At 41.3% G+C, this 11,408-nt stretch overlaps 1 protein-coding gene across 1 annotated transcript in view; it reads left to right on the top strand.

Moving 5' to 3' along the window:
- LOC122798421 (lymphocyte antigen 6B-like) overlaps positions 1-11,408 on the top strand; it is a gene marked incomplete in the record, with an annotated part of 880,405 nt that overhangs the window by 80,919 nt on the left and 788,078 nt on the right.

Raw genomic sequence — 11,408 nt, 5'->3', positions numbered from 1 at the left:
ATATTATTGGTTTATATTTTATTTTTTAGTAATTTTAGGTCTAGATATGCTAACTTTTTGACCTGTTTTATTTAATGACAGTATTAAACCTATATCGAGTAGCCTAAATTTATGTTATATTATATGTCACATGTCATATTTTATATATTTATATTTTTATCATTTAGTGAGATATGATTAATATTAATTTTCTTGGTTAGCTGTTCTAGTTATTTAGATGCTTAGGACAGTATGTATTAATTTCATTATATTCATTATATTAGTTGTATTAGTTATAATAGTTAGTTATTTTACTTGAAAGCAGGCAAGATGTAATGTATGTATAGGTAATCTTTGATTAGGAAGAGTCGCGCTTCCATTATTAGTATTCATGCTGTAGGTTGAACACCGTTATTTTTATTTTTATGTTATTTTATATATTTTATATATTCATCTATTTTATACAGTTTAATAATCAAAATATTGGTCTTTTTTCTTTCAGTTTTAAAGCCTGCTATTATTATAGTTTCAGTGTATGAATTTTTTATTATGTTAATGGAGAATTGCAAATGCACCTTAGTTAGCTGTGATCTGTATCTTTAAGGAGCTAAAGGGAGAGCAAGGGGCGTGGTTAAGTGTTTCAATGCTGGTATTTAAACTCATTTGTAATGGTGCGAATGTTTTGATTGTCTGAAGAAGTTAGTGCAAGGTACTAACAAAAAGCTTTTATAGTGGCTTAATAAAATTTGTTGTTTTTCATGTTTCTTATGTTTTGGACTGGCCTGAGTCGAGTTCTTGGATTTTGAATTAGCGGTGGTTTTCGCTAGTTTGTTTTTCCGGTCTTGAAAGTTTATTTCTTGAGTAGGGCATTTGTTTGAGGCCAGTAATCCTCTTTGTGAGGTATTTCTGTGGTCTTTCCAGTTGTTGTAGATGTCTTGTGAGGTACATACCAAAAGGGGTGCTGTACTCTATAATGGGTCTAATGAGTGATGAGTAGAGGGAAACAATGACCTCTTTTTTCTTGTATGAGAAACCTTTTGTGATGAGGTGTGCCATGTAGAAGGATTTCCTGACTACTGTGGCAATGTGATTATCAAAGGAGAGACTACTCTCCACCTGTGTCCCATGGTCTCTTATCACACTTTCGGTGTTAAGTACACTACCACCTATGTGGTAGTTCATAGGTACAGAGTTTTTACCAAAAGAAATGACAATGCACTTTTTAGCATTGAGATTGAGGCCATGGCTTTGACAACAGGCATCTGTCTCAGTGAGGCCCTTTTGTAGGATATCCACATCATTAGGAGTTTCTATTATCGCTCCTAGTTTGCAGTCATCTGCGAACTTCATTAGCCAAAGACCTTCTGTGTTAGCAAGTACTTCAGAGAAGTAGATACCAAACAGGAGAGGACCCAGGACTAAACCTTGTGGTACTCCACTTGTCACTGGTCTGAAGTCGGATTTGGAGTCTGCTACTTTCACAGTATGGGTTCTGTCAGTGAGCCAGTTGGCAACCCATCTAGTGACATAGGGATTTATACCTAGTTTAGTGAGTTTATCTATAATTACAGAGTGGGGGATGGTGTCGAAAGCCTTGGCGAGATCTAGATAGGCTGTGTGAACCACCTTACCCTCGTCTATGGCTTTGGTGACTGCTTCAAAGAAGTCTATCAGGTTTAGGAGACATGATCTGCCTTTTACAAACCTGAACTGGGTGGGAGCCAGAGTTTGGAGATTACCAATGTCTTTGTTTATATGTTCCATGATGATACGTTCCATGGCCTTGCAGACCAGGCTTGTCAGGCTAATGGGGCGCTAGTTCCTGGGGTCTGTGGAGGCTCCTTCTTTGTGAAGTGGGATAACCATCTCTGTGCACCATTCTGTGGGCACAAAGCCTTACGTGAGGCTGCGATTGAACATGGTACTTAGGTGGAGTGCCATTTCAGCCTGTAGTTCGTGTAGAACGCAGCCTGGGATGTTGTCAGGTCCCATGGATGCTAAGTTCTTGGCTTTGGAGAGTGTGGTTTTTACCTGTGCAGCCGTGATTACAGGAACTTTGCATTCTTTTGGTATAGAGATGGGCCATTTAGGGGGTGAGAGGGGGGTAAAGTTAGCACTGAACTTATCTGCCAGGATGTTGGCAATATCAGTTGGTTCTGTATATTTAGTGCCATTGTACTGTAACTCAGAGCAGATCTGAGTGTTGCCATTGAGATTCTTGACATAGCTATAGAATGTTTTGTGGTTGTCTTTAGAATCAGTGGCAATTTTATTTTCGTATCCAGCTTTGGAAGAGTTTATGAGGGATCTCAGTTTCTTACTGAGGCTGACCAGTTAGTTCCTCCAGTCATGGCATTTTAATCTTTTTTGCAACAGTTTCTTTCTTCCATTGTAGAGTTTGTTCATGGCATGGGACCACCAGATTGGCTTCCTTTTTTAGAGGATAGCATCTTGGTTCTGTTAGGGATAGCATGATCCATGCACTTGTGTAAGTGCATATAAAGTGCATTTGTGTAGGATTCAGCAGTCATACCTCTATTTTCTGTCTGCATGGGTGTAGTAAAGTTTGCCACTTCTGTCTTAATAAGTGTGAAGTTGGCTTTGGAGAATTTTTTTTATGGTGGTTTTCTTTATACATTTAATCAGTTACAACAATACAGTCTGACATAGATGTATATTTCATTTCTGTCCAGCAGGACCCACTGTTGATACATTGTTAACACAAGCATCTGTACAAATCAGTTTGATAATGACATATAATTATTTATAAAACTCCAGCTAGCTATGCTGGCATATGTTACACATGGACTGTCCTACTCCCCCTAGCACAGTTAACACTGCCTCATAGCATCACATCTCTCCCACTTTGAAGACTCAAGCTAGTTTTCAAAGTGACCCTAGATAAATATTGCTTGAGAGAGAGATAGGCCTGTCTGGGAACACACTAACCATACCCTGTCTTTAGAGACCATCTGCACTGGCATTGCTGACCTCTTCTGCTGAGGTGTCAGTCTGAGCTTCACTGAGGAAATCAGTCAGATCCCCTCAGACTCCTCCAGCAACCCACTACAAATACTCAGCACAAGGGCCTCCCTATCATGGTAAGGCTTCATCATGTTAACATGGTACAGTCTGTGCCCCTGCCTCTTGCCTAGCAAGTTTCCTATGTAGCTAATGTCACTGACCTTCCTTATCACTTTGAGGGTCCTTTCAAAGCTGCCTGCAGCTTATATTGTCTGACAGGAATGAGCACAATAAGCTGCCCTCCCACTGCATTCTCTCAGGCTCAAGCATTCTTGTCATACCAGACCTTTTTCTGCCATTGGGCTCTTGACAAGTTCCCCTGAGCCAATCCCATGAGCTCCCTAAGCCTTATTCTGAGGTTTAGGATATATGCTACAACAGACTCCTTGTGGAATTCACACTCACCCTCCCACTCATCATGAATCCAAGCACCCCCTCACTCTATGCCCATACAGCAACTCAAAGGGTGAAAAACCTGTGGATTCCTGGGGTACCTCTCTGTATGCAAACAGCAGATGGGGCCAATATTTGTCTCACTCTCTCTTAAACTGCTCTGAAAATAACCTTAACATGGTCTTTATTGTAAATTCAACCTCTCCAGAAGACCATTAGTCTGGGGGTGGAAGGGGGTAGTCTTCAGTTGCTTCTCCCCACCGCACTCCCACAGATAACCCAGGAGGTCTGACATGAAACTGGCAACTTGTCAGTCAGTATTTCTCTTGGGAAACTCACACTGCTGAAAATATATAACAGGTTATATAGTAGCATAATCTACTACCACTAGGATATATTTCTTCTCTGTGAAACTTGGGGTACTCAAGGCCCTACAATATCCATAGCTACCCTCTGAAATGGCTCCTCAATCACAGGCAAAGGCATCAAAGGAGCTTTGACCTTGTCTCCTGCCTTGCCTACCTTTTGACACTGCAGTACCCTATTGCATCCGTTTCAATCCCAGGCCAATAAAAGTTCTGCATAATATGTCTCTTGGTACGCTTTATGTCCATATGACCTGCATAAGGAAAGTCATGAGGTATGGCTAGAAGTGCCAGGCAGTAGGCTCTGGGCACTACCACTGCTGTATTACCTCTAGCCCTCCCTCAGGGGTCCACTCTCTATACAGTAACCCTTTGTTTCAGTATACAGACTCCCCTTTTCCTTGAGAATCAGGGGGCATCCTTAGCTACCTCTTTCAAGCTTCATAATGTAGTGTCCGAGAGGTAAGCCTGTCTCAACTCTACATTTGTGACCCTTCCCACCTCCCCTTCCACAGGAAGTCTGGTATCATCTGACAACGATGTCTCACTGTCAGCCTGGGTACTACTACTCACCTTGGCCCTTGGAGTCACCCTGTCCAAGGGAACATCAGTACCTATCAGCAGCTGTGGCTGACCTTCAGACTAACTGCTACAGGGTAGCTCTCTCCCTGAAATATCCACATCCCCAGCCCTGGCTTCAGATGTTGGGTCTGTCTGGGTCCCCTCCAGGCTACAAGACCCACATACCTTTCTCCAAGCCTGACTGCATGTAACTGCATGCACACAAGGTGCAGCATTATCAAAATCATTCCCTGTCAAGACATCTGTAGAGATATCCTCAGCACACCTACTTGCTTGCTTCCTTTTCCACCCTCCCAGTCAAGATGAGCCCTGGCCAAAGGTGTTTAGAATGGGGACCCTCCAAATTCTCTGATGGGACTAGACTTCCTAAGCAAGCAAGTGCTGCTCCTCTTTAACCACTGCAGGCTTCATAATGGTTATATCATTCACAATGGTTATGTCGATGGCTGTGTCTCTCATATCAGTGGCCTGTTTTCCATCCACTAAGATAGGATATAAATGCCAGTGATTGTTTGGTACCGCTGTTGTCTTCAGACAATTTACCACTGGCATACTGTTATTTTCACTTGCTGGCTTCCCTCCCTTTTGTACTGCACCTTGCTTCAGTTGACATTTGTATGCTATATGGCCCTCCCCCGGTTACATTTAAAACATCGAAACCTCAATCCTGGCCATGTACCTGAACTAGTGGCTTCCCTGCTACTGGTGGACTCTGTTGTAGTGGTTTAGGCTGCCCACAATGGGCTCCATTATATTCATGTGCAGCATTGGATATCCCCTTCTTGTGCAGTGGCACCCTGCTTGCTAAGTAGAGATCCCCTTTTATCCCCAGGTCATCTGCAGGGTTGCCGTCCTGTCTGCCAACCAGATTTTCATATCCTCAGGAAAAGTGCTAAGGGCTTGTTCCCTCACTCACCTATGAAAATAAGTGCTTAGCTCAGCAATACAATCACATACACTTCTATCTGCCTTACATCTTTGCTCACGAAACTTTCTTCTGTTCCAGTAAACATTGTTTAACCTTGCCATGATTTAAACAGTTAGTATCAGGCAATTTAGAAATAGTGGTTACAGATTTACCATGGAGTAAGGAGGTCAGAAACCATACCAGAGCCCTTAGTCAAAATCATTTTGTTTGCATACTCTTTCAAATATATGAATTAAACTATCAAAATTATCACCTTCTGTATACTGTGGAAGAAATGTACTGACCTTTGTTGCTTCTGGGGTTCAGTTATTCACTTCCCCATTACCTCCATATTACCCGTCAAACTGTCAGCATGTCTCTGTCATGTTGATGCTGCTTCTCATTTTCTTCAGCCTCCAAATTCCACTACCACTCATTTTCTTCAACCTGCCAATGTCACAGTCTCTCTGCCAGTTCTAATTCTGTACATTTTACCTCCAGTTCAAGTCTCTTTAATTCCAGATAGGTTTTTAAATCCTCTGAGGAAAAGGTGAGTGTCCTGTTTCTGAGGGCTGTATATCACCATCTAAAGACTGGTTATTCTCCTGGTTGCTGGTCTGTGCTGCAGCTGTGACTAAGGCTGAAATCATTTCCTCTTTAGTCAGGTTGGCATGCACCAGTCCTTTGGATTTGCACACCTTAGCCAACTGGTTCACTGTCAGCTTGCCATAATCTTCTGCTGACATCTTTGCCAGCTTTCCCTGACTAAATTAAAATAAGAAAAATAAATATGTAAAACTACTGTGAAAAGTTTGTATGTTTTTCTTGTGGCTGCTGAGAGTACACACACCTTTAGTGACAACTTCTTAATATCTCACCACTGCCACCATTAACTGCCACCAATATGTGACATCCCTCACCTGGGCCAGTGATCAAGGAGCCTCAGTCCTCACCACTGACACCAGTGGGGAACATTCACTGCCAAATAGACACCCACAATATTTTCAGATGCAGCTCTCTGCACCAAGTACAATTTCCCTTAAGAGCACACAGGGAATGCACATTCCAGTCCTGGAGATGGGCTTTCTCTCCAGGACCCCAGTAAGACTTCTCACTGACGCAGCTATAGAGCTGAGTCCTTAACTAGGTGTTTAAAGCTGGGTTCCTATTAGATGACCGAAGATGCATTCTGTCGACTGCGACTTGGTCGAACTTGAAAGGACAAAAAGGCAAAATGACGAAGCGGCATATAAGCAAATTCTTTCCCTGGGAAAGAAATCACTTGGCCTCATCTGTTATTTTGCCATTTTTGTCACTGTAGTGTGATCTTGGAATTGGTATACTTAAGTAGGGGGTTGGGGGGGGGTGAAGCCCCCACTTTGTTATGTTTTAAGTGTTATTTATTTTTTATTTTTTTTTGAAACAGCGATTTTTTTCCAAGCGTTCGAGATTGTAAGCTTTCGCTTACATGGGATCAATAAGTCATTGTTCGCTTTTTTAAGCATTCGATGATTTAATATAGACCCTTTCAAGCCAAGTCTTCCACCATCCTCTCTGTGAAATCAGTGCTGTCAGTGTCCCTATTCAAAATAGCTGACACACACCTTCTCTTTTGGTCATTCGATTTTCACACACACTCACCACACACACCTGGGAAATGCTGTTACAGCTTACCTACTTTGCCACCTCCACCCAGACTGTAAGGTAGATTGCCACCAGAACACCCAAAGCCAGCTACTCTAATGCTGTTACCATGGTGCCCAATCACTCTCAGTAAAATGAATACCTATACAAACGGTAATGTTTTACTAAGCAGCAAAACTTTCAGGAATGTGGAGTCACAGTGTCACTAAATAAATGCAATTACTCTCAAAGGTTAAATATTTTGTAAACAGTCACAATGAAAAGTATATATAGATATATATGTGTGTGTATATACATATATATATTTTATATATATATATATATATATATATATATATATATATATATATATATATATATATATATATATATATATATATATATATATATATATATATATATATATATTATATGGTTCCCCTTTATAATCTCAAAATATTGAAATCTCGAATTTCAGCGAATGCTCAAAATCCCGAAACTCCAAAACCATGAAACACAAAATCGTGAACATTAACACACCATACACCACACAACACAGACACCATCTTACTCACACTACAACAAGTCAAGCAACAAAACAGACACAAACACAATAACAAAAATCAACACACCTACACTACATATAATCTGCCTGCACCCCCGCAACCCCCCTACTTATATATACTAACTCCGAGATCGCACAAACAGAAAAAGACAGAAAACTCACACCCAGACATTCTACAGTCCCACACACACACACACACACACACACACACACACACACACACACATACAAAAACCAACACATCCAACACTCGCACTTTCACCTCCCTACCCTAACCCGCATGTACAACTGACAAACACACTCACATACATTCAAACTCCCACCAAAAACCCTTACAAAACATTCACTTACCTTAAATCGCACCTAAATCCACACAGTACTCCAGACACCATCCACACAAAACACTGCACTTAAAGTAGCATAAAGCCATCACCGCAAATTTGAGATATTCAAATTTGCAATTATGCACTTTCGCTATTTTAAAAGTTCGCCTTTATGGTCTCGAGATACTCCAAAGCATAAAAATTGTCAGGAACACCACCACTTTACACAGTAAAAATATTTATTTGTAAAATTGGACCAAATAAGTGCTTTCACGTTGTAAAACCAACGCTTCTTCAGATCATAAAAACACACAGTCACAACTCAGTACAGTTAGATGTTCAATCAGCTATGTTAATTCATCACTTCATTAAACCAATTTTCTCCCTTTCAATGCAGGTTTTAAAGAGACAAAAGCATTAATACCAGGATGTTTATCAGCCTGTAGCCTCAATATCCATTTAAGTTCTACTGTTTCAGTATAGTTAGTGAGATCACCCCTCCCCCCGGTGACTCACATGCACTATTTGTAGTACTCTAAAAACTAACTCATTTCCAGCATTTTCTTTAATATGTTTAGCTAATGCATTGTTCATATTGCAAGTCCTAATCTCATGAGAATGACTACAAATTCTGTCTTTTAATCTCTTATTAGTCTTACCAACATAGAATCCTGTACAGGACTTGCATGTGGCTAAATAAATCACATTTGCTGGACTACAATCTGCGATTTGAGAGAAAAATCGCTAATGACACAAAAGACAATCATAAAGCCTTCTTTAGCTATGTTAGAAACCTGGGTGGAAACTCCCAGATATGCTCAGAATTAGTCCAAAATGATAAAAAAATCACTGAACCCACAGACATTGCCAACATACTGGCAGACAGGTTCAGTGCAAATTTCTCCTCCCTCAAAAGGAGAAATATCTATCCCACCAGAGTCTAGCCTCCCAAACATCTCAGATGCCCAGGTGAGAGCTGCTCTCTCTAAAGCAAAAACACAGCATCAATGGGACCGGACGGTGTCCCCGGCTGTGTGCTACACGAACTCAATGAGGAACTAAACCCACACATAAGGCTGCTGTTTAATCTTAGCCTTACTACAGGATATGCACTCCAAAGAATGGCGTGACGGCAACTGTGGTCCCACTCCACAAAGGCGGTGCTTCTACGGACCCTGGAAATTACCACCCCATAAGCTTGACGAGCCTTGTCTGCAAAGCTATGGAGAGGATCATAATGGAACTCATAAATAAAGACATTGGGGACCTACAGACACTGGATCCTACCCAATTTGGCTTTGTCAAGGGCAGATCCTGCCTCTTGAACTTGGTCGACTTTTTGAAACAGTCACTAAGGCCATTGATGAGGGTAAGGCAGTTCACACAGCCTACCTTGACCTAGCAAAAGCATTCAACACAATACCCCACTCGGGCATCATAGAAAAGCTCACCAGCTTAGATGTAAACCCATATGTCACAAGATGGGTTGCAAACTGGCTCAAGGACAGAACACACAGGGTTAGAGTTGCTGGTGCCATGTCAGACTCTAAGCCGGTCACGGCGGTGTCCCACAGGGCTCAGTCCTGGGCCCCTCTTGTTCGGCATTTATTTTTCTGAAGTGCAGGCAAACATAGGGGATTGTGGCTGACAAAATTTGCAGATGACTGCAAACTGGGCACCATAATTGACACTCCATCAGACACAGACATCCTCCAGAAAGGTCTCATAGAAATGGATAACTGGTGCCAGAGCCATGGCCTTAAGCTAAATGCCAAAAATGTATAGTCATACCCTTTGGGAAAAACAAGGTAACCCTAATTACCACATAGGTGGTAATCCATTAAACATGGAAGAAGTTATCAGGGACCTGGGGACCCAAGTTGACAGTAACCTCTCTTTTGACACTCACATTGCCAAAGTGGTTAGGAAGACCTTCTACATTGCCCACCTGATCATGAAGGGATTCACATCCAGATCAGGAGAGGTCATTGTACCCTGTACTCTTCACTTATCAGACCAATGATTGAGTACAACACCCCATTCGAATGTACCTTACCCAACACCTGCAGCAGTTGGAAAGACCCCAAAAGTTCCTCACCAAAAGGATAAAGGGCTCAAACATATGTCATACGATGCCCGACTGAAGAAACTCCAGCTCTATTCAGTCGCATACCATCTGCTCAGAGGTGATCTGTGCCTGACATACAAGGCCATGTCCAACCCGGAATTAATGGACATGCTCCACCTCAAAAATCCAAATCCACCAGAGCCACGAGAGCAAGAGACTTAAACCTCAACACGGATATAAATAGGACGTGCTGGAGGGACAGATTCATCACCCAGAGACTCCCTACACTATGGAACAGAATCCCAGTCCATGTGAGGCAGAGCCCCTCACTGACTCTGTTCAAGAGAAATCTTGACGAGTGGATGGGAGATCGTAGGTTTACCCCGGGAATCATCTCTGTATCACTGCTGGACAGAGGCACAGCAAACTAATGGGTATAGTATTCTCATCCTAAGGGGTGGTGAAAGCCACACACACTCTGGCTAGGCTTATAAATGCCCTAGGGCAGATAGCCTAGTATGAACCTATGAACCTATGAACCTATAGAATCTCAGACTAAAAACAGTGGTGGCTGGTGACTTCAAATTAAAGGAGGGCTGCAGGAGACAGCTGAATGGGTGGGGCCAATAGGAAGGGGTGTGGCTAACTAGAAAGGTGTGGAGCTATGCTCAAAACCACAACAACTGGAGCTTTAATTAAATACACTGCCCTGAGTGCCAAACCATCATTATGAGAGTCCAATCAAGACAAAATGAAGTGTAGAAGAAAAAATATTTCACTGCATTGGCTACATGACAACTTACTTAATATCTAGATGGAAACACAAAGGTTGTGAGGCATGAAAAAATAAATTACTTTTTTAAATACATTATTGGATTGCCAGTCAAAATCAAGTATAAAAAGAAACAAGCAGCACTCAACTCAAACCACTTCTCCTTGCACTGCAGTTCTAATTATAATTTATATTCAGCTTTATAAAATTACCAAGTAACATGCTGAAAGTAGCAATCTCTGTGATACCTCACTTGTAAAAAATGTTTCTTATCCAAAAAAGGCCTGCTGCCTGACAATTATCTACTTGTTTCATGGAGAAGACATGGTCAAAGTAAAAAATAAACAGCAAACAAGAAACAAGCTCAAGATAAATTGCTTAAAGGATTACTGCACAAGTTATGGACCACAAATGACATATTGGCATTCTGTTTAGTTTACGAGTAAAGCCTGCAAAGATGACTGCAAGTCTCCAACAAATGTAATGAGCTTCTGAAAATACTGTAATCCTGTCCTTTATTACAAATACTGTCATATGCATTTCAATACCTAAGGCTTATACATTATCTATTTATGTAAATATTCTCTGCATGCCAACAACGAAAAGGCTTTCAATGTTGGTAATTCTTTAACAGTATGCTTATTAAAGCTTACTTGTATCTTATAATCTCAGACAAGCTTACCTGATGGTCATTAAAGCATTGCTACTTTAACACAGAGCAACAGGGCACTGCAACAGCATGCATTTTCTGAATAATAAGAAGCATAAATCAACAGTATAAAAATATGACAAAAAAACAGAACATTC

The sequence above is a fragment of the Protopterus annectens genome, chromosome 3.part1, assembly GCF_019279795.1.
Source record: "Protopterus annectens isolate FY-2018-M chromosome 3.part1, PAN1.0, whole genome shotgun sequence".
Lineage (NCBI taxonomy): Eukaryota > Metazoa > Chordata > Ceratodontiformes > Protopteridae > Protopterus > Protopterus annectens.
Note: the sequence above shows the minus strand (reverse complement) of the source record. Positions and strands in the feature narration are given on the sequence as shown.